Source organism: Cervus elaphus, chromosome 7 (genome assembly GCF_910594005.1).
Source record: "Cervus elaphus chromosome 7, mCerEla1.1, whole genome shotgun sequence".
Classification (NCBI taxonomy): Eukaryota; Metazoa; Chordata; class Mammalia; order Artiodactyla; family Cervidae; genus Cervus; species Cervus elaphus.
In genome coordinates this window covers 44,363,862-44,388,430 of record NC_057821.1, presented here as the reverse complement: position 1 = coordinate 44,388,430, position 24,569 = coordinate 44,363,862, and positions in this window count along the sequence as shown.

Sequence of the window (24,569 nt, the reverse complement as noted above, 5' to 3'; positions counted from 1 at the left end):
CTGGTTTCTCTTGTCATAAATTAGTAATGTTGCAAAGTCATATCCATCTCTTTTATGACCCCATGGAGTATAGCCTTCCAGGTTCCTCAATAGCTCTGGAGTCATACAATTTGTATTCTTTTGGGTCTGGCTAAATTTTGCTAAGCATAATGTTTTTATGAATTGTCCATGTTAGAAGTGTAATGAGTAGACATTTTTTTACCTTTCTCCCAATCTTAAAGGAAAAACATTCAAAGTTACTAGTTTGAACAGTAGCTTGTAATTAGATCAAGAAAGTTTTCTTCTATTTCTAGTTTCTGGTAGTTTTCTATCATGAGTGGGGGATTTATCTTGCCAAGTGCATTTTCTGCATCTATTGAGATATTTTTTTCTTTATTCTTCTGATTTAGAAAATTACATTGATTTTTAACTTTGCCTTGTGAAATAATCTATCTTGCATATCTGGATAAGACCTACTTGCTGTGGCTTTTACTTGTTAATTATGACTGTCTGCATGTTGTTAGATATTATATACTAATATTTCATCAAGGATTGAATATATTATTTATGTGTACATTATAATAGCTATAACTTTCAAGTTCCTTTTGAAAATACCAATATTTCTTGAGGTCTAGTTATACCGCCTTTCTTTTGACAATAATTTCTTTTTTGCTTTTTTGTTTTCTTGCTTTCTCTCAACTTTAGATTTAATGGCAAATGATGTGCTTTTTAAAAGAGCAAGCTGTTGTTCAGTTGCTAGGTCATGTCTGACTCTTGACGACCCCCTAGACTGATAGACTGCATCAGGCCAGGCTTCCCTGTCCTTCACTGTCTCCCGGAGTTTGCTCAAACTCATGTCCATTGAGTCAGTGATGCCATCCAACCATCTTCTCATCCTCTGTTGCCCGCTTCTCCTCCTGCCCTCAATCTTTCCTAGCATCAGGGTCTTTTCCAGTGAGTCAACACTTCACATCAGGTGGCCAAAGAAAGAGACCAAGACAAACTTATTTCCACTCAGGAAAGGGCATGTCTCATCTTCTGTCAAACTTCTAGCAGAGTGGTTTGGTCAGTAACGATTGCAGTTGGGGTAGATTAGGCTCTGAGTCGCTGGGGTTATGTCCATAAACCACACCCTTCCCAGCATGGCCTTTCTGCAGCCTCCTATTTCGTATGAACACCGGGGTCCCAGAAAGTGTCCCGCAGGCCCCTGTTCAGCCCGCAGACTTCAGGAGTCCCCGGTCCCTCCACAGCAGGAGGGCGTCTCTCTCGGCATTTGTCCCTTACTCCGGAGATGGGCGGCACTGGGTGTGGAGCCGGGTGAGTGGGCATCTCTGCGCGCTTCCGGCCCACCTGGAGGCTCTCACGGGCCTCCTGCACCGGTGCCTTCTCGGCTTCCCTGCCCCGACCCCACAGGCCGACAACGGTGCCCCTTCCCTGGCGTCTGGTCCAGGCTTGGTTCTAGGCTCCTCCCTCAGCCTTCCACGGGCCCCGTGGAGCTGAGCTTCCGGGAGGTTCCTCCCCTCACTCCGACCCTTCTGGCAGTGGGCTGTTCCTGCCTGATTCTCTGTGCAGGTTCTGGAATCTAGATGGATTCGACCGATTTCTTCACACTCCGGCTTTGCCCTCACAGAGGCACATGACCCTCTCTCGCCTTCCTCAGGATTCCAACCCTCTCCCAGCGGGGCTTGGCGCAAGGCCTGAAGGATGGGGCAGTGTTCTCGGTTATTCCACTCTCCCTTCAGGCTTAAGTAGTGGGCATGCCTCATGAGCTTCCATTCACCGTTGGCTTGAATCTTTGAAGACACCCTCGGGGCTTTTTATTCACCTGGGCTTGGAGACTCAGCTTTCTGACTCTTGAGACTGCTCTCTCTACCTTTTAGTCTGGAGGCCGGATTTCCCTACCAGGTTTTCCTTCTGGTTCTCTCCTCCGGTCTTTAAGAGTCTGCCTTGTGTCCTACACCCAAACGGGTGGTGACTGTGGGTAAGGGTACCATGAAAGGCTTTATCTCAGTTCTTATGTCCTAACTCCAGCCTTCAGCAGGCCACTGGGCTGTTCTCAGCAAGGCCCTGGGGTATCTCAGGGGTCCATCCTGTATGGCTCCTACCCTGCTTCCGGCTTCCAACCCAGAGCGCCTTACTGGGCTCGTATCAGCTCTCCTGCCCTGCCTCCAGCCCTTGGCAGCCTCTGCCTTGAACTAGTCAAGCCCCCGTGTATCTCATGTGAGTCCCTCAGGACACTGCCCTGCTCCCAGACTTCTGTGCACGGCCTCATGTGCCTGGGGAAGGCCTGGAGGAAAGAATGAGACGGTGAGACACTCTGTGTGACTAGGGCTCCTTGAGACTCCAGTCCACCACCCCAGCTAACCTCTGGGATCAGAAGTCTCTCGAAAGCTCAGCTGACTTCTCCGCACTCCCTCCTCAGTAGACTCCTCTTTAGGCCAGGGTTTCAGTCAAGGCCACGGGCTTCTCTGTCCTCAAATTCATCTTGTTTAGGTTTTCTTGCTCCATGGTTCTTTCATAGGTTTCTTACAACTACAATTACATAGATTCTCTGGATGTGATTTGCTGTAAAGGTAGAAGCAATAATCTTCTATATTTTCTATCCCAGCAGGAAGCAAATGTCTAAAAATAATATTTAAAAAGTATCTGGCAACTGAAATTCTATACGAACCATTAAAAAAATAAAGCAACTCCCTATTTCTTAATTTCTCTGAAGTGTTTCCCTATTCTGCCATCCAAACCACCTTCTGTTGCCCACCTCTTTGAAATCAGTGGTTCTCAGTTGGGGGTGGCTACCAAGAAAATCAAAAAGAAATGGTAGAGAAAGGAAAAATAGATGTATTATCTCCCTGATCCCAGGAAAACAGTGAGTGTATTTACACACAACACATCCCTGGCCACAGTGACTTGCCATAGTCAGGTTGGTCATAGATGTTGACAGAATGAATGCATGAATGAGTGAATGACTCAGGGGATAAGATTTAGAAGCCAACTGCCATCTGGTAGGTCCCCTCTATAAAGCCTTTCCCCAAGCATTCCAGTGTCTGCATTCCAGTACTTGTTAAAGGACTAAGGCATGTGAAATACATGTCCCAAGAGTTAATACAGTTATATCCTGAATTTTGAAGTTAACTAGGTCAAGTATCTCCTTACTTTGTTTGGGTGTTCTTGCAAAACCATTTCCACATTCATGACTGGCCACTGTGTTGGGCCCTGAGATAATATATTGGCAACTACATGGATGTTAGGGCTTCCTGGGTGGCTCAGTGGTAAAGAATCTGCCTGCTAATGCAAGAGACTCAGGTTTGATCCCTGGGTTGAGAAAATCCCTTGGAGGAGGACATGGCAACCCACTCCTGTATTCTTGCCTGGAGAATCCCCATGGACAGAGAAGCCTGGGGGGATACAGTCTCATGGGGTTGCAAAGAGTCAGACACGATTGAGCGACTGAGCATGCACACACTCGGATTTTGTTTTTAGGGGATCCTTCTCAGTATCTGCTCAACAGAAAAGCAAGTCAGTGAAGCCTTGTTCCTGATCTTGGCTATTCTGAAAGCATCGCCTCAAATGCTGTTTAAATCCTGAAAAGATAAACAACAGATTAGGCATAGTCTAGAGTAATAAATTTAACTCACTTGCTGAAACTCGGTGTTTTTAAAACCAATTACCAGAAGAAGTGTATATTTTCTAAAATCATTCTGGAGACAAGATGCAAGTCTTACCATCAATGTACCCAGACAGAGAAGTATTATGAGTTAGACTTACGTGGGTTGCTGGCTTTTATTTTTGTTATTTTTGCTCTAGTTATCTGATGTAAATATTTGAATGGATGATTTATTATAATGCTTGAGTCCTGAGGCTTTTTCACTGAGGCTTGAATAGTTAGTGGGGAAATGTTTTTCAAATATATTCCAATTCAAACAATTTAAGTAAATCACGTGTGTATGTGTGGGCATGTATATTTGTGTTCTGTGTGTTGTCATATAACTTTCTCACAGAAAGCTCTAGCAGTTTTTGCTTTCCTTTAAAAAGCTGCTCAGACTCATAAATAATGAGAATCTCATGAATGGATGAAATACAATTTATTCATCTTTTCGTGAAGCCTTTTCATTATTGTCCCCTAATTACCCATTTGATTTTTAAAGTAGATGTCCTGGGTGCCTTCTTAAAATTGCTGTAGTTTTAAGAGTTCTGGTGGAGGGGTGGGGATGTGCCATTGCCAGGTGGCCAGCATGGGTGAGTATTTGGAACACACACCTGGTCCCCTGAAACCCACCTTGACATAGGACCCCAGCTGGGTCCATTTGCTCACGGTCCCACTCAAAGTATTCACCCCCAGATATGTTGCATGAATGGGGTCCTCTTAAATGACCCTATAAGTCAAAGAGGGGAAGGACTTCCCAGGGGGCTCAGTGGCAAAGGATCCACTTGCCAATGCTGGAGACCTGGGCTCCATTCCTGGGTCAGGAAGAGCCCCTGGAGAAGGAAATGGCAAGCCACTCCAGTATCCTTGCTTGGAAAATCTCATGGACAGAGGAGCCTGGCAGGCTGCAGTCCATAGGGTCGCAAGAGTTAGACACACCTGAGCGACTAAACCATCAAACCACCACATAAGTCAGAGAGGGGAAAGGCCATCTCAAATAAAAAGGTCAGTCTATGGAAGAAGTGTAAAAAAGTGAAAGGTATTCAGTGCCTAACGACTCCTTTCTCCAGGGCTCAGGGGACAAGATGTGTCCCGGGTGTGATTCACCAGCGTAAAACTTGTTAACTCAGCCTAAGGAGGCCACAGACTGTGTTTGTTATCCTCATAGCGCTTTTTATTCAGCCAAACAGGGCTGCATGATTCTGACTTAGAAAGAGGGAATCTGTAATCTGAAACCCTGGATCTTGTTGATCTTCGTGCACCTACCTTGTCTGAGATCATGGGGCAAGCATGTGCTCTTTATTTCTCATGAGGTCTGGACTCAGGAAGGCCGATCTCGTCAGTGGAGGACAGGGTTCAGATCAGTGTTTCTCCTATTTCCCTCCATGTGGGTCTCTTTTCATGTTCACGCTGGGAAAGGAGACAGAGGTGTGCACCCTTCCAGCTCTGACTGTGTGATCGTCATGAAGATAAGATCAGTAGATACAGGCTGAAGCTGCTGGTGACTAATTGAGACTCCATCTCCTCCTCTGCTCCTTCAGCAAGGATGCAGTGAGGAAACAGAGACAGGGAGCCCCCCACGCCCCCCCACACACAGGCCTAGCAGGTTACCCCACTCTCTGCTCTGGCTGCGGCCCTGCCTTGCGTTTCCAGTTTGCAGTAAGCCCTCGGGGCAAGGCATTAAATTTGGTTTGTCTATCACTTTCCTGGGTGGTCGGCGCCCTGCCAGCTCCCAGTGGGAGATTCAGCTGAGGAGGGACATTGGCAACATCCCAAGGGTGTTAACAGGAGCTCACTCATTAAGCTTTTGTTTCAGCATCCAAGCATCTAATTAGGCTTTTTCTGTTGGAATTAGAAGTGTTTCTTTCTTTTTTTTTTTTTTTATTTGTAAAAGTGGTTTAAGAGAAAGGAACAGGAATGGGGTGATGATATGACAATCTTTAAACATATAGTAGCTTCTGAGACATGCCAGAGAGTCATAAAGACTCCCAGCAGGAAGAATTCCTAGGCAGTCACTGTTAAGACTAAGAAATATGGTGAGATCCTCTTCTCCAGCTATCTTCAAGAACATGATTAAGCATAATTTCTCTGTAATTAGCAAGATAAAGCCAGCCTGGAGGAAGCACACAGGACATTATTTATTCATTCACTCCAGAAAAGTTAATTCAGCACCTGCCAAGAGACAGACAGCATGCAAGGTTATTCTGAGGAATAATGTTAGTTGGAGCCAGCCTTTAACCCTCATATGGCTCATAATCTACTGACCATAGAATTCAATGATTTACTGAGGTTCCAAGGACTGCCCAGGTGGTTCAATAGTAAATAATCCACCTGCCAGTGCAGAAGACATGGGTTCAATTCCTGGATCAGGAAGATGCCCCGGAGAGGGAAATGGCAACCCACTCCAATATTCTTTCCTGGAAAATCCCAAGGACAGAGGAACTTGGTGGGCTACAGTTCATGGGGTTGGACACCTACTGAGCAACTAAACAATTGAGGTTGCTAGATGTTTTTTATTTAGTATAAAAATATCTAGTAATATCAACACACTAAATTTTAAAGCCTGCCATTCTACATAGATCAGGCTAGATGCTAGAGATCCTCTATGCTTCACAGTTTGCTTTTTTAAAGACTGGACTCATAGATGAGCTTGTGGGTTGGTCACAGCTCAGCTGATTGGTTTCTCATGCCAACCTTGTGGCTGCCTTCCATCCTCGGCTCTACACTCACTGAGCTGCTGATGCGGAGGTGGTGGAAGTGAACAGGTGGCAGCTGATCCACAGTAATTACGGGGCACCCTTCACACAAAGCGCTGAAACCAGGTGGAGAGAGGTCATGGGGACTTAGCGAATTAATTCATCCACATTCTGCTCAGTGAAATTAGACAAATTTCCAGGAAAGCGTCCATCCTGGTGTGGGGGTAAGAGAAACATGTCCCAGGTGCTGAATAGCAGAACATGAAGGCAGTAGGCCCCCATCCCTGTTTCCAGTGTCCATGGAACACTGATATTCCCCACCTCACCCCGGGAATGCTGCAGGCGTACGAATTGGCAAAGCAAGAGGAAGGCTCGGAAACCTCCGCACCTGATCCAGGAATGAAGGGAAGAAAAAAGAGAAGAAGAAAGGTGAAGATTTTATTAGTGTCTCAGACAAGAACAATTGACACTAAACTTTTGCACTCCACTTTGAAATCCCAGGTTATTAGTTCACATGCAGTGTACAAAACTCAGAAAAGCATCAACCCATAGGCTCCAGATCTATACAATGTGGTTCATAAAATGATAGCAAGATAAAGACTTCAGTCCATTCGTTTCTATTCCACTGCTGTTTGCTAAGTGATGGGCCTGTGCTCGAAATGATGGGCATGTGGAGCTAGACAGGATTGCCTATTCTTAGGAAGTTTAAGTCCTTTGAAGGATGTTGTCATGAACAAACAGATTCACTGAAAGACTAAAAGAAATATATGTGAAATATAGGTGTGGCAAGATGTAGAATATTTCAACTGGCTGAATTCTTTTTTAGAGAAAACATTTTGTTTGGATGAACTGTTTGGGGCAGGGAGTTAGATTGCAAACATACACTGACAATACCAATGGATGGCTTCTGCTTTGCCTTGAGGGGAGGGTAGATATTTTTAACTGGTGGGGTGCTTTATTTTTCAAACACTGTGGGGGTTTTATAATGTGAGAGCAGAATCTGGGGCAGAGATGGGTATCCTCACACAGTAAGGAGGAAGGAAATCGTAAGTCTATAGGGAGTGGGGGTTCTGGAGGGAGGAGAAGAGAGCTATCCAGAGAGGAACATAAATTCAGTTCAGTTCAATTCAGCCATTCAGTCGTGTCCAACTCTTTGCAACCCCATGGACCGCAGCACACCAGGCTTCCCTGTCCATCACCAACTCCCGGAGTTTACTCAAACTCATGTCCATTGAGTCAGTGATGCCATAAAATGATCTCATCCTCTGTCGGCCCCTTCTCCTCCCGCCTTCAATCTTTCCCAGCAGAACATAATAGTAGGAGAGTGTAATAGTCAATTGATGTTTTCAACATGGCTCCCTGTGGGGTTTGTGAGATAAATAGTCTTCCTCTGCCGGCCTCTCAAAGGAGTCCTCAGTAAAATAGACTCAGGATGATACGGCTTTTGTGTATATTTTTTAAGAATCTGAGAACCCGTGTGACGTTCTGTCTGCTTTGGTGGGAGGCTGGGGTGAGCGTGACAACTGGCATGGACTCCGTCACTGCCAATGGCAAACAACATCAACCATCTGGACAGAGGAAACCGCCTCCTGACCCATCTCCTCTTTTTCACCCTTGCTGTCTCATTTTTCCCCCCACCCTGTAGCCCAAATGATCTAAAACCTGAGTCAGATTGCATTCCGTTAAAAACTCTCCAATAGTATCCACTTCATTTAAAATGAAATCCCTTTTCTCAACCACCCCCATAAGGCCCTACTGGGTGGGTCCCTGGCTTCTTCTCTGAGCCCCGCTCCTGCCACTCCCCTGATTCTTACTCTGATCCATCTGACTTTCTTCTCCTTCTGGCTCGATCGCTTTGAAGCCCTTTTTCATGTCACCCACTTGCGTTCATTGTTTGTTCTCATGGATACTCTTCCTTCAGAAGTCCACCTAACTCATCTTCCCTTTCTTTCACCAAAAATGCCATCTTATTGCTGCCAATATCCCTTCCTTGCTGAGCTTTCCTCCACTCTCCCTCCCCACCCCTGACCTGGCTCCCTTTAATTTGCAGAGTTTATATGTTTGTTTCTTGTCTGCCACCCCCACATTGTTAGAATGTAAATTCACAGGAGCATAGGTTTTACTGGAGTTGTTATATCTCCAAATCCTACAGTAGTCCCTTGATATAAGGTAGATAACCAAAAAATAAATATTGAATGAATGGATGAATGAATGAGTGAATGAATGAGGTTGTACAGGGAGAGACCATAGAATGTGAAGAGAGATTTGAAACAGAGTGAAAACCTAGCCAGCCACTAAGGTTTCCCTTGAGAATTAAAAATTATTGTTTAGTTGTTAGGTCATGTCTTACTCTTTGCGACCCCATGGACTGCAGCCTGCCAGGCTCCTCTGTTCAAGAGATAACCCCTGCAAGAATACTGGGGTGGGTTGTCATTTCCTTCTCCAGGGGATCTTCCTGACCCAGGGATCGAGCCCGCGTCTCCTGTGTCTCTTTCATTGGTAGGCAGATTCTTTACCACTGAGACACCAGGGAATTGTTTTCAAATAACCTTATTCATTCTCTTCTTGGCTTGGAGCAGGTCACATCAGTGATGTGCTTTGTTTGATCTAATGAGCTTTCCTGAGGGAGGCAGGAGGGAGACAGTTGGTCTGGCCACCTCCTTGAGGTGGGATGCAAAGCTGGCCTCTGAACAAGAAATTCCAAGCCAAGGAACCCTGGGTAGGTGGGTGGGGTGAGGAAGAAGTTAGGCAAGTGTGCGCTGTTATCCATCATTCAGCCTGTCTATCCTTCCAAGGCTTGAGACCCAGGTCACTTCCTGTTTCAGATGACAAAGGTCCCTTTAGGCTGGGAGCATAAAGAATAACTGTGAAAATTCAGGGAACAAAGCAGAGAATGAAGAAGAGCTAGAGGAAAGAAAAATAGAAAGTCATGGAGCCAAGAACAGATTTGGAATAAGTACCATATAAACAACCAGCCAGGTGGGATGGGAATGAGGATGTAGAATTTGATCCCATTAGGGACTGCTTCTCTCCTGTCCCTCCTACCATGTGTCACCACCTAGGAGAAGAAACAACAGCAGTTGCTTGGGTTGTTTTCTTGATGGATCAAAGATACTTGGGTTAGAACTTAAATCTCAGAAAATAAGGCACTACAAATGCTATATATGATAATGCTAATCCAGTTGGCCCTTGAACAACACAGAAGTTAGGAACTGACCACTTATAAAGTCCAAAGTATAACTTTTGACTCCCCCAAAACTTAACTACAAACAGTCTACTTTTCTGCTGCTCAAAAGCCTTACCTATAACCTAAACAGTCAATTAACACGTATTTTGTATATTGGGAAAGACTGAGGGCAATTGGAGAAGGGGGCAATAGAGGATGAGATGGTTGGATGGCATCATCGAATTAGTGGACATGAATTTGAACAAACTTTGGGAGACGGTTAAGGACAGGGAAGTCTGGCATGCTGCAGTCCGTGGGGTGGCAAAAGGTCAGACACGGCTGAGCGACTGAACAACAAATGTATTATGTTCTGCATTCCCATGGTAAGAGTGAAAAGAAAATGTTATTAGGAAAATTACAAGGAAGAGGAAATACATTTAGTCAATGCTATAATTTTTCTGGGCTTCCCTGATAGCTCAGTTGGTAAGAATCTGCCTGCAGTGAAGGAGACCCAGGTTTGATCCCTGGGTCGGGAAGATCCCCTGGAGAAGTAAATGGCAAATCACTCCAGTATCCTTTCCTGGAAAATCCCATGGACAGAGGAGTCTGGTGGGTTGCAGTCCATGGTGTCTCAAAGAGTCCAGCGTGACTGAGTGACTAACAGACACACAGATGATTTTTCCAGTAGTCATGTATGGATGTGAGAGTTGGACCATTAAGAAGTCTGAATGCCAAAGAACAGATGCTTTCGAATTACGCTGCGGGAAAAGACTGCTGAGAGTCCCTTGAACTACAAGGAGATCAAATCAGTCAGTCCTAAAGGAAATCAACCCTGAACATTCTTTAGAAGGTGATGCCGAAGTTGAGGCTCCAGTACTTTGGCCACTGATGGTGACTTATTGGAAAATACCCTGATGCTGGGAAAGATTGAGGGCAGGAGGAGAAGGTGGTGACAGAGGATGAGATGGTTGGAGGGCATCACCGACTCAATGGACATGAATTTGAGTAAACTCTGGGAGAGAGTGGAGGACGGAGGAGCCTGGCATGCTGCAGCCCATGGAGTCACAAAGAGTTGGACCACAACTCAGCAACTGAACTACAACCTATTAATACATTAGTACTGCCTTAAACGGTACAAAAATTGTCATGTTATACAAATTCCTAACTCTAGACATTAAAAATGAAAATATGAATAAGAAATTTATATTTTATTACAGGTATGATGATTCCTACATTGATGATGAAGAGCGCCAATCTGACTGCTCTGTGATAGTTCTAGTCTAATAGATGGTGCCAGGTACAGTCTGGAAGTGTGTGCATATATTTTGATAAATTTTAAATTTTTTATAATAGATTTGTACATATTTTATGGTAGTAAATATGAAGTATGCTAGTATCTACATATATTTCATGCATTTATGACATGCCTAGTTTTTTCTTTATTTTTTTAATATTTCAAGTCCATACAATTTGTCTACAAGTTTTTTTTCAAATTGCTGCAAATTTCCAAAAAAGTTGTTCAATATATTTACTGAAAATAAAGTTGAAAATAAAATTAAAAAAATATTGAAAACAAAGTCACGTGTAAGTGGACTCCTGAAGTTCAAACCTGTGTTGTCCAAGGGTCAATTGTAATGTCCACTGATTGCTGAGTGCCTCCACCCACTAAGCTCAGTAGAAGACCATTTCCATATTTTATCCCCACGTTTCACAACAGCATTGTAAGATGGGGATTCCCTCCATTTTATATATGGAAAAAAATCAAGGCGGGAAGCACTAAATGAATCTAGAAGTTTTGTTTCTCGGAAAACTTTCTCCTTGCTATTTTCTTTCTCACAGACGAGAGGGAAGAATGTAGCCTTGAGTAGAGTTGATAGTTACTCTAAGAAGTACTGAATTGAAGGTAAGTAGAAAAGCTCCAAGAATTGGATTCTAATTGTCTTTGACAATGCAGCAGTGGGTGCCAGTGTGCTTCAGTAAACACCTGCAGATTGGAGTCCAGGGAATGAATGAAAATATCCAAGATTAATGAGAGCAGGCAGGGTAGCAGCAGGAGGGGCTCATCTGTTCACCCCACCCCTCCTTACCCAAACCCCTACGTTAGAGGGACAATACTGTGTCAATATGGTGTGAATTATTAAACACAAGCAGATTTATTTTTGGGGGGAAGGAGATTCTGGTGTTAAAACTGCAAAGGGGACTGCAAGAAGCTTTAAAGTAGTTGTTGGGTTAAAAAAAAAAAAAAGATGTTAGAGAACATGTCAAGGGAATCCTAAGGAAGCAAATATCACCACTTTTTCTTTTAAACTTTTGTCTGTAGTAATCATGTCTGGTTTGTAATCACAGACAATGGGTTGAAAGTTATTAATTTATTTTTTTAACTTACGCAGACGAGTTTAATTTAACTTGTTTGTTTATTTGTTTTTATTTTTTGGCCACAACGTAGGACATGTGGGATCTTAGTTCGCCAACCAGGGATCCAACCAGCGTCCCTTGCAGTAGAATTTTGGCATTTTAACCACTGGACCACCAAGGAAGTCCCTAAAACCCACTCTTGATTAGTTGTCATTAAGGTTCCCAGAAATGAGGGGACATATCAATGAAAAACAAAATGATATAAAAAGCTTCATTTTAATTTCCTCCAACCATTCTCCTTGAAAAGACTGCTAAAATTGGCTAAATCTGTAATTTTTATTTTACTTTCCTACTGTGTCTTTTCTCTCCCTTTCCAAATAGGAAAATGGACAGACAGAGGGAGCTCAGATTATTCCAAGGTTTTCTCATAAAGCGATCAAGATTTAGTTGCTCAAAGTTTGGGGGTTTAAAAGCAAAGGCTTCTTCACCAGTTGTGTGTGTGTGTCTGAAGGCTGCTAACCTATCAGGGGACCAACACGAGAAGCTTGCTAATTCGTCCATGAAAAGAGTCGTCAACTAAACAGCTCACCACCCAAGAGCTGCCCTAGGTTTCAGAGCAAAGAACCCAAAACAAACATCAGCAGGGGCCCATGGATTTGGGTCACAGAGATAAAAGGAAAAGACATATACAACGTGGCTGGATTACTTTATCTCCTCTCAGTCTGCAGCTCACGGCGTTGACACTCTGCGGCCAAGAAGCCAATGAAATTCCTGGTTGAGAGGAGTAAATCATTCACTGATACCCCACTTCTTTTAACTTTTTGAATCATTTATTCATCCATTTATTCACTCACAGTGAGCTGACTTCCTGTGTCCCTCTAAGAGTTGGGTCTGAAGAAAGTGAACTAGAGTACAATGCAGTTGCTATTGCTTTGAATATAAAAGAAATGCTTTGATGTAAGTGGCTGGGAAGTCCTTGGCAGGTGAGAATGTATAACCCAGGAACCCAAAACATCAGAGGCCTATGCTTTCACCTGCTTTAGCTCTATCACATGTAGTGGAAACGCCTATTTATTTCTCTGTTTCTCACTCAGCGGTCAGCTCCTTGAGATCTTGTAACCCAGCACCCAGCACAGTTCTTGGCAAACAGTAGGAGCTTAGCAAATATTTGTTGAGTCAACTGAATGAGATTGGGTAGATTCCCATGATGTCAGCCATGAGGTAACTCAGCTCGGCAGCTCCTCTAGAATATTCCAGAAGGCGGGTGCGTACCTTGGGGGCAGGGGCAGACGCTCATTCACCCCACTATCTGGCGCACAGTGTTTGCTTTGGGAATGAGTGGAGGTCTGTATTGCTCTAGGGGTGGATGCCAGATAAACTTTTGGGATAGTCCCACTGCATCCGCAGCTTGGAAGGTCCCCCAGTTCAGCACAGGAATGGCTGATGCCTGGCTGTTGCTGGACATCTTCCCAAGGAAAACAAATGGGGGCCCCTTCAATAGGCTGGGTTTTTAAGCTGCTGTTCTTGTTGTATAGTTGATACATCGTGTCCACCTCTTTTGTGACTCCATGGACTGTAGCTGGCTCCTCTGTCCATGGGATTTTGCAGTCAAGAATACTGGGGAAGCATGCCATTGCCTTCTCCAGGGGATCTGCCTGAACCAGGGATTGAACTCACATCTCCAGCATCGGCAGGAAGACTCTTTACCACTGAGAGCCCCCAGGGAAGCCACTTCTAAGCTGCTCAGTGAGTCAAGGAGGTGGCCAGTTGGGCAGAAGACCAAGTTTGAGGACAGAAATAATATAGCAGAAGGAATGGCTTTACCCACGGCACCTTAGTGCGAGTGTAAGAAAACTACCAGGAAACTCACGTCCTACTGTTGATAACCGCAGAGTAGGAAATGGACGAAACTAATGACAAGATGAAGAAATAAACAGTTTAATGGGAAAAGAGTGGTCCAAGGCTCCTAACTGGACCATGACTTTACCTTGCCTAAGATCATTTGTAAAAATAAATTCAACATGGATTTAAACATGAAAACAGAGTTAAACATGAAAACTAAAAGCATAAAAGGATTATAAGAAAATATAAGAGGAACACTTTGATCTCTTGAAAGGGGAACAATGCAGCAGAAAGGGGAACTATAGATATATATATATATATGACACGTGAGGCTTCCCAGGTGGCACTAGTGATAATCTGCCTGCCCATGCAGGAGACGTAAGAGACATGGGTTCAATCTCTGGTGGTTTGGGAAGATCCCCTGGAGAAGGAAATGGCAACCCACTCCAGTATTTTTGCTTGGAAAATTCCATGGATAAAGAAGCCTGGTGGACTACAGTCCATAGGGTCACAAACAGCTGGACACAGACTTCACATGTCTGCAACATGTGGGATCTTACAGTTCTCCAACAAGGAATCAAACCTGTGCCCCCGCTATTGGAAGCATGGAGTCTCAACCACTAGACTGTCGGGGAAGTCCCAAGGGAAACTATTTTTAAGCACAAAAGCCCAAGTAGAAAATAAACTACCAAAGTTTTATTTCCTTGTTCTAGCCTTCATTTTCATATTTTAAGCACTAACATATATGGCTCTTGAGTTAGAAACTATAAAAACATGTGTTTAATGATTAAAACAAATGAAACCTGCACTTGTCCCATAATATCTTACACCAAAAAAAAAAAAAAAATACAATCCCCTGCACCCCATTAGGTTAACCTTTTCTGTGCTTGCTATTAAATTTCCAACCTACATTCAAAAACATGTATAAACATATATGTGGATGACCACGGAAGACTGAGAAATTCCACAGCACAATTCATCTCTGGTCCTGGGGTTCATGAAGAAATGATTTATAGTCTGAGATACCCCCTTTCCTACTTCTACCAATGTCTGAGAACTTTTGTCTTGAAAGAAATTCCTCCTTTCCCTGGACCTAACGCCTCTCTTCCATTTTACACTTGTTTCTTCTTTCTCACTTAACATAACATCCTCAACTTCTCACAGTGTACTCCAGCTGCCCGTATCCACAGCCCCATGTCCAGTTTGGCACAAATCCACATAATAAGCTTCACCTACATTTGCTGTGCCTGGAGCATCTATTGTGCTTTATACTTCAGATTATTCTGTCTGCCTAGATTTTCATTCTTCCTCTTTTCTACCTAACAAACCCCACTTATTCTTAAAGAACCAATGCAAATGTGATTTCGTGCATTAGCAAGCCTTTCCTAATGCCTCTGTGCAAGGGCATCTCCCTTCCTCACAGTTCCCACAACAGTGGGCCTCACACCCACTGTCTTGCTCATTAACTTTGTGTGGGCTTTAAACCCTGACTCAATCACAGGTGCCTTGAGGGCAGCAACCATGCTTGTGTGTGTGTGTGTGTGTGTATGTGTGTGTGTGTTAGTCGGTCAGTCGTGTCCAATTCTTTGCGACCCCATGGACTGTAGTCTGCCAGGCTCCTCTATCCATGGAATTCTCCAGGCAAGATTACTGGAGTGGGTTGCCATTTCCTTTTCCAAGGGATCTTCCCAAACCAGGGATCAAACTTGGGTCTCTTGCATTTCAGGCAGATTCTTTTACCATCTGAGCCACCAGGGAAGCCCAGAAAGCACGCTTAGTTCTGTCCAATTCAGCTTTGTATCCCCAAAATCTGGCATGGTGCTTGAAATAGAGTAGATGCTTATTTTATGTTGAATGAATGCATGAATGAATGAATGACACTGTGAAAGGTTGCTACATTTCTCTGTTAAATAGTCTCTAATCCCTTGAGGCATAGTATCACTCCCTTCCTTAGCGACTTGGCCTGTGAGAGAAAGAATTCCCACTTAAGACACATTTGTTTTATGTCTCATTTTTCAACTTACATACTGGAACCTGAAGCACAGATCAGATCAATAGGTAACTTTTATGGAGGGTTGTCCTGGGTCAGACACTGTGCCAAGTACAAGTCATCTGTTATCTCAGATTCAATGTTCATAATATCCCTGTTATATAATATATATATATTTATTATTATTATTATTATAATTAGGAGGCCTAAGAGAAGTTCAGTCATTTGCCATGGCTCACAGACCTACCCTGGTGACTCAGATGGTAAAGAGTCTCCCTGCCAATGCAGGAGACCCAAGTTTGATCCCTGGGTCAGGAAGATCCCCCTGGAAAAGGGAATGGCTCCCCACTCCAGTATTCTTGCCTGGAGAATCCCATGGACAGAGGAGCCTGGAGGATAGTCTCAAAGAGTCGGACAAGACTGAGTAGCTAACACTTTTCAGTCTTCACTTTCACAGAACTAATAAATAGAGAAGGATGTAGTCAAGGCTCTATAGATTCCCAAGCCCTTGTTCTGTTCCCTAGAACCTGTTATCTCATGATGGTAGAAATTTGATAAGAACAAGGGGTTCACTTATCAAAGTGAACAGTGTGTGTGTGTTTTTATCAGAGTCCCTCCAGGCTTCTTAAAATACTGCACTCACAATGAAAACACTGGTCCTCTGGGCTTCCAGGGTTTCCTTTAGGTGGACTGATTAACTGAGCGTCTCGAGGCCTGGAGAGAGATCAGAGAAGAAACCGTGAGGCGATGCCAATCCCACCCCAGGTTTCCTGTCCGCAGAGGCGAAAGGCGATCTGTCTTCTTCTGCAGTGGACTGAGGGATTTTGCTTTTTCTCAGCAGTCCAGATTTCCCAGCTGTCCCAGTTTCAGAGGCCAATCTTTTAGTCTTCACTGCTTTCAAAAGTTCCTTACTTGTGTGTTTCTCCCCGTTTTGCTTCTTTGGGCTGGAATGAGGAAAGAGAACTTCCCACTCTTCCCGAAAGAGTCCTTCAGGGCAGAGCCTGGCTGAGGACTCACCTGATCTCACATCCCTGCTGACAAACAAGCAAACAAAGGCGGAGATTTTACTAGCGATCCGTAAGGCAAGAGCGAACAGAGAAGCAGCTGGAAGTCAAGAAATCACTGGAAACTGCTTCTGCACTCAGGCAGCCCTGCTGGCCTTAAACCTGGGGGGAGCTAGAAACAGTCCTTGAAGCTCTTACAAGCAACCACATTTCACCTGCTTAGCACAAGCCAACAGAGATGGTTCCAAACACAGCAGGGAAGAATGAAGGGCTTGTCTCTGGGCCTGGCCTTTATCACATACTCCTCACCCTGGCAGTGTTGTGGGGTCAGTTGTCAGCCGATAAGGGCTTTTCCTTGTCATTGTCCTAGAAGGAAAATTGACCTTTCGACAGGTGAACTGGGGAATCTTCCAGTATTAACTTAATGTTGAATGTTTATTTTCTCTTGTGTAGTTCTGGTTCACGTATTTTTCTCTTTCCGATTAGAATTGATGAGTTGGTGAGGCAGCCCCTAATGAGACCTCTTTCATTCTAGACACTGTTGTATGTAAACTCCGGCTACCCATGCCTGCTATACCAGCCACCTTCACCCAGGTAGCTCCTAGTTTGAGTCAGACAACACCTAGAGATTCATGGACCATTCAAGCTCAAATCAACGTTGCAGAATCACAACATTAATAATAATAATAGTAGCTAATAATAATAATAACAGCTAATAATAATGATAACAGCTAGCATTTATTGATGCTTTCTATGGGCCAAGACTTTTGCTGAATGTTTATATTTTATAATTTGGTTGAAATCTCAAATAGCTTTCAGCACCTCTACTTAATGCAGGAGTGGGCTGAGACTAATGGTGTTAAAAACGTTCCCAAGCCCGTTCTTGCCACCCATTTGAATCACAGAGTCATCCTTCCTCACCTAGTCCTGCTCTTGCAATATAACAGAAGCCTGGAGGCATTGGGTGACGGCCTGGAGCCCCCCAAAAGTTACTCATTGCATCACTTCCTTTGTCAGCTGACCAATTGAAGCCCAAAAGTCTTGGAGACTTAAAGCAGTAAAGGTGTATGTTCAGAATGATGGATCTTACAGTTGACAGAGGCTGAGAAACTTTCTGACTCCTTCAGGAATCAGAGCATTGAGGGAGTTCTTGCAGAATCGTTGATGTGTGGGCAACAGATTTGCAAAGCTGATGACGCCAGACACCCCAATATCTATTCACGGACACTGATATTCACTCAATCATAGAGACAAAAGTCAATAACCAGGGCATCCTAATTTTTCCTCTTACAGTTCTCCCCAACTCTGCCCTCAGCCCTAGTGTCCTAGAAACATTTTTTCCTTTGCTCTCTCAGTTCTGACTCCTTCACATAATAAAGGGAATTTGGTCTCTGTCCGCTTGCATCTGATTTTTGTGATGGAAAATAGGGAAGAGAGAGAGAGAGAAATTGATACAGGAGTTGAGAGAAACCCAAAGGAGGAAGAAAGGGAAGGAGGAGCCAAAAAAGCTAGGGTCAGAGGATGTCATGTTAATGACTTGCAAGTGGGGACTCAAAACGTAAGAGGTTCCTGCACAGCAGGTGTGGAGGGAGCTGGAGAGAAGCAGACAGGAGCTTTAAGAAGGATTTCTGAGGGTCGTGAATTAGACTCCCCTCCCTTAATGTGCCTCCAGGGACACAGTAACAATTGTAATTACTTTTACTTTTATTTTTTTTTGGTGGCCACACAAGGTTTCTCTGAGTAGGGTAGCAGGTCGGGAATAGGCTCTGTGGAGCCGTTTATCAGATGCGTTGCACAATCATTTTACAAGCATTTATTGAACACCTATTTTGTTCCAATGATGCAAAGATAAACAAGGTAAGAGCTTTCCTTTGTTTATAAGACTCTTATAAACAGGTGTCTACCTTCCTGCCAGGAATGATTGCTTGACCTTTGCCCTTACTGGCTGTTTGTCCTGTGGGTCTGCATCTGCACCCAGTTAGAAACAAAACAAAATACACTCAAGGTCTCTGACATGGGAGGGGTAGACCAGCAAGGCCTGAAGTGAATTGAAAGACAACTTAATTCAAAGCTTTTATTTTTACAAATAAGGAAACGGAAGCTCAGAGGAGGAGGTGGCTTGCACTGGGTCCTGGTGCAACAGGACCCCAACAGGCATTAGAAAAACCTCTCCATCTTCATCCTGTCACAGTGAGCCTCTTGGGCATTACGGGGCGGAGCTGGGGACCACTGAATCACCATCATCACATCCCACCAACTGGTGAGCCCGACCCCCCTGTGGGGCCGCTCAGTGGGCAGAATGGCCATCAGGTCAGAGGACAGATGAGGGTGGGGGTGACTTCATCCTCCCCAGTGAGTCCTCGGACTGTGGGTCTCCCAACGCCTGGGCCCTGCGCCGGGAGGGCAGGGACTTTTTCTTCCTCGCTTTCTCTTAGACACCAGGCACCCATCCTGTGAATCAGGCTGCCGTCCTGGAGGCTCTGTGGCGGGCGGCTGACCCTGGACACCCCACCGTGGGCCAGGGTGAATGACTGTGACCCCAGCCTTCCCGCCTCCTCTGCCAGAAACGCAGGCCATGCTGTGAGTCTCCCGTGTGACCTCAAATAAGTCACTCGTCTTCTCTGGCCCTCAGCTTCCCTGTCTCTCAGGAATTACCTCTGTCTGGCCATCACAGACCATATGTTTTCCAAAGTGTGGTCTGTGCCACCCTCAGCCCTGTTCCAGATCAGAACTGCTGGGAACACATTCAAAATATGTGTTCCTAGATCCCCTTTGGTGTACTGATGCTGGGCTGGGCCCAGGAATCTCAACTGTGGACCAGCCCCCTCAAGGTGATATTTTAATGCATTTTGCTCCCTCGGGCTGCTCTCAAGAAGAAAAATGTGTGTTCATTCACTCATTCATCCCACATTAATTATGCATCTGAGTGGCAGGCCCTGGGCTGCATGCCTCAGTTCAGTTCAGTTCAGTCGCTCAGTTGTGCCCGACTCTTTGCGACCCCATGGACTGCAGCACGCCAGGCCTCCCTGTCCATCACCAGCTCCAAGAGTTTACTCAAACTCATGTTCATTGAGTCGGTGATGCCATCCAACCCTCTCATCCTCTGTCGTCCCCTTCTCCTCCTGCCTTCAATCTTTCCCAGCATCAGGGTCTTTTCAAAAGAGTCAGTTCTTCACATCAGGTGGTCAAATGTATTGGAGTTTCAGCTTCAGCATCAGTCCTTCCAATGAATATTCAGGACTGATTTCCTTTAGGATGGACTGGTTGGCTCTCCTTGCAGTCCAAGGGACTCTCAAGAGTCTTCTCCAACACCACAGTTCAAAGTATCAATTCTTGGGCACTCAGCTTTCTTTATAGTCCAACTCTCACATCCACACATGACTACTGGAAAAACCATAGCTTTGACTGGACAGACCTTTGTTGGCAGCCATTGAAATGGATGAACCCCACAAGCAGGGTTGGGGATGGGCACCTGGGGCTGAGGAAGGGGCTGTTGGTGAAGTGGGAGGGGAAGGGGCTCTGGGAAGAGGTGATAGCATCCTCTTTGTGAAGGGGAGTGGTGAAAAGAGAGGCTCAGAAAAGAGCCAGACCATGAAATCTAAGGAGTATGAACTACATCTCGAAGCTACAAGTCCTGGTTTTTTGTTTTTTTTTTTTTAATGTATAGGAGGAACAAATGAGCTTTGCGTTTTATTTCCCTCCCATTTTAACCTAAGAAAGCACACAATCATTTCTACCAGCCTGGTCCCCGCCCCACAGTGAGAATGGTTGGATGCTCTGGAGTGTCACTTCCGTCTCTACTTCTCTTCCAGTAATGAGGAAACCTGGACGCAGGTTCTCCAAACTCCAGCTGAGCATCTGAGTCCCTATCGCCCGTAATTCTACCAGGCAGGGACTTTCAAACTTCTTGCCACTTCTAGTGACTTCTGTCCTGGCTTAGTCAGTAACCATTCCACCAGTTTAACCAGCTACAGTGGGACTGCTCTGGAGGCTCAGAGGTAAAGAATCTGCCTGCCAAGGCAGGAGGTGCTGGAGACGCAGATTCGATCCCTGGGTCAGAAAGATCCCTGGAGTAGAGAATGGCAGCCCACTCCAGTATCCTTGCCTGGACAGAAGAGCTGGTGGGCTACGGTTGATGGGGTCGCAAAGAGTCAGTCATGACTCAGCAACTGAGTGTGAGCACGAATGTCCAGTTGCATCTCATCCATCCTGGGGGGTTCTGTACAGTAGTTTCCACCACACCACAGAGGGCTGGAGTAAGAACATTTCCAAACATACAAAGCCACTACCCTTAAATGCATGCTGTGGACACCACTGGGATGTATTCAGTTATTCAGTCCTTTATTTGGAATCTGGTCACAGAGACATACTTTATCTTCCTGGTCTCCAAAATCACTGTGGATGGTGACTGCACCCATGAAATTAAAAGACGCTTGCTCCTTGGAAGGAAAGTGATGACAAACCTAGACAGAATTTTAGAAAGCAGAGACATCACTTTGCTGACAAAGGTCTATGTAGTCAAAGCTATATTTTTGCCAGTGGTCATGAACGGATGTTAGAGTTGGACCCATAAAGAAGGCTGAGAGCTAAAGAATTGATGCTTTCGAATTGTGGTGCTGGAGAAGACTCTTGAGACTCCATTTGACTGCAAAGAGATCAAACCAGTCGATCCTAAAGGAAATCAACCCTGAATATTCACTGGAAGGATTGATACTGAAGATGAAGCTGAACCTCCAACAGTTTGGCCACCTGATGCTAAGAGCTGACTCATCAGAAAAGCCCCTGATGCTGGGAAAGATTGAGGACAGGAGGAGAAGGGGGCTACAGAGAATGCCATGGCTGGTTAGCATCGCTGGCTTAATGGACATGAGTCTGAGCAAACTCCAGGAGATGGCGAAGGACAGGGAACCCTGGCGTGCTGCAGGCCACGAGGTTGCAAAGAGTTGAACACAACTTAGCGACTGAACAACAACCACTTCTGCAAACACAGCTGTGACAAGCCTGGCATTTTTCCATTTTCAGCCCAGGGCAGATAGAAGCAACAGGTAAAAGCAAGGGGACCCACTTCACAGCACACAGACAGGAAGGAGAGTTCAAAAGGCACAGCCATCTGTTGCCTCCACAGAGGACAGAGACATAAGGTCTCCTACCCAGCCTGAGCCCCGGGGGCACTTCTAGCCAGTGGAGCAAACATTTTCATTGAAACAACCATTTTCATAGTCATCGTGTAAAGACTACTCATGTTTGCCATGTTCTGTTTCATAAGGGAGGGCCAGGTACAGTAGACTTCAGAAAAAGATTCCGTGAAAATGCTTTCACCAAATGCTTAGAAAGGATTCCTTTACCCCTTTTTACACTAAGGGCTAGTGAAGATCACTGGGGCTAACTCAAGGGTCTTTCCTGACGCCTGCAAGACCAGGAAGACACTTCCTCCACCCTGTCCCCTCAGGACCACATTGGGAATGGTTGCATCTCCAGGTTACCTGCCTGGCAGCCCCGGTTTTTAAATCAAGAGACCAGTGAATCCCATACACGTTAGATCAGCAAGAGACTGCTCTGCCCACAGTCAGTAAAGCTTTGTGTAGGTGGGATATTGGTGGACGTGAGATTCTGGCCCCCTCAAGGCTGAGTGAAGCTGGGATTCTTGGTTGACAGCCCCTAAGCTTGAAAAGCATGGCTGGAGCAGGGCTATTAAAAAACAGAAATGCAGGGACTTCCCTCGTGGTCCAGTGGCTAACACTGCACTCCCAGTGCCGGGGGCCTGGGTTTGATCCCTGGTCAGAGAGCTAGATCCCACATTTTGCAACTAAGACCTGGCTCAGCCAAATAAATAAACAGATAGATATTATTTAAAAAAACAAACAAACAACAACAACATCAGAAACTCTCTAGGAGCTATTATTTAGTCCTTGGTTGATACTTCATGCTCCCCACAGACTCTCAAATTCTAGTTTCTTCACAAATCATTCTATACAATATGTAAAATGCTTTAAAGTTTTTTTTTTTTTATTGAAGTTTAGTTGGTTTACAACGTTGTGTTAGTTCGTGGTGTACAGCAAAGAGACTCAGCTATACATACACACACATATATGCTTTCTTTTTCATATCCTTTTCCATTCTGGCTTATTACCAGCATAGGATATTGAATATAGTTCCCTGTGCTATTCAGTAGGACCTTGTTGTTTATTTCTTTTATTTATAGTAGTTTGTATCTGCTAATCTCAAAGTCCTAATGTATTCCACCCCTTCCCCCTTTCTCCTTTACTATGTTTATGAATCTGCTTCTGTTTTGTAAATAAGTTCATTTGTATCACATACAAAATGTTTTTGAATATATTACCTCAGTAAAAAGGCTAAAAATCTCTGCCTTCTTCTTATTTGCATTCTGAAAAAAAAAAAAGCCCAGCCAGGGAAGGGCAAGACTGTGCTTCTGTTAATAGAAGACATGAAAGGGAACCCTCTACACTGCATAACTTGTGCTTTTCCTGAAGTCTCCTTCTGCTAAAAAATTAGCAAAATCCAAAGGGGAAAATAAAAATGTTATTTCTTTTCCTACGTTTACCAGCATTGTTTAAGTCCTTCAATGTTGCTTCTTGCAAATGATTGACTTGCTGAGGTCCAAATTCCGTTGTTGGCTCAAGTCTGGATTTCAGATTTGTTTTGTCCAGTGACACTCCCTGTTTCTTGAGCTTGCCTTTGAATTGAGTCATAGCAGCCCATACAGGAGAAGCACCAGGGCCAGGGGTCGAGAGCCACGCTCAGATCACTTGGCATCTTCAGGCTTTTCTTCCTTCACTCCGCTGACATGACTTCCTCACAGGGTGGCGTGAGGCTAGCGAGAGACCACATGTGAAAACTTTTTTTTTTTTTTAAGCAAGACCCTCTCCAGCACACAGAGCCTTTATTATCTGGGCTTGTAATGAATTGCAAGGAGGATTGTAATGAATCACAGGAGTAGAACCTGCCCTTCCTTTTCTGGAGGACCTAGAATTAAACCACCAACCCAGAAAACTCACAGAGGTTATCTGTGCATCTTTTGGATACCATATCGAGTTCCATGCTTCTTCTTACCACTTGCTGCAAAATTGGCTCCCTGGAGAAACAGGTACAACGATAGAGTCCTTGGATGTATTGCCTTAGACATTCAGCCCTGGGTGTTTGTCAGAAGCAGGTTTAAGGAGAGTGCCAGGAAAGTCCACCTATAGCTGTTTGACACCTGGAAAGCTTTCTAGGTGCACCTATTCTGATTTCGTTGTGATTGCAAAAGGACTGTGAGACACCCAGCTGTTTCCAGTTGGCGATTCCGTGGGCATTGTTGCAATCAGCCCCATTGTGTGGAAACATATGGTTGGTCACGGTTCTTGTCCGTGCAAAATTTCAGTTGCTAACATAATTCTGGCGGAAGAGAGACAACGAGACTGCATGAGTCCGAGATACGAGTTCCACTCTCCTGGCGTTCACCCCCTTGAGTCTCTGGATTTGGGTAGATCTTTCCTTTGTCCTTATTTGTCTTCCTTTCATCTCCTTTGCCAGGCCCCCAGTTGGCTGGTATTTCTGCTGCCTCTCTGTTGTTGACTGGAGCGGAGGATGTGTTTGGCTTTTCACTGCTTGTAACTAATTATTAACTCTGCCGGGTTGGTCATCGCTTTAGGTTAGCAGCGCTGCAGGAGGCTTTGAGATGCTGAGGCTTGATAAGGCCTTCCGAGGCTGCTCTCCTGGGCACTCCCAGGAACCTGAGATGCAGCGTGGCCCTACAGCGAGCCTGACCCATTTTCCTGCAGAGGAAATGTTCTGCTGATGGGCCTGGTAGGGGGGCAGGGAGAGCACCCTGATCTGACACCAGGAACCTCACACAGCCAAAATCCTTGTGGTGACAAGGTTGGGGTTTCACGTA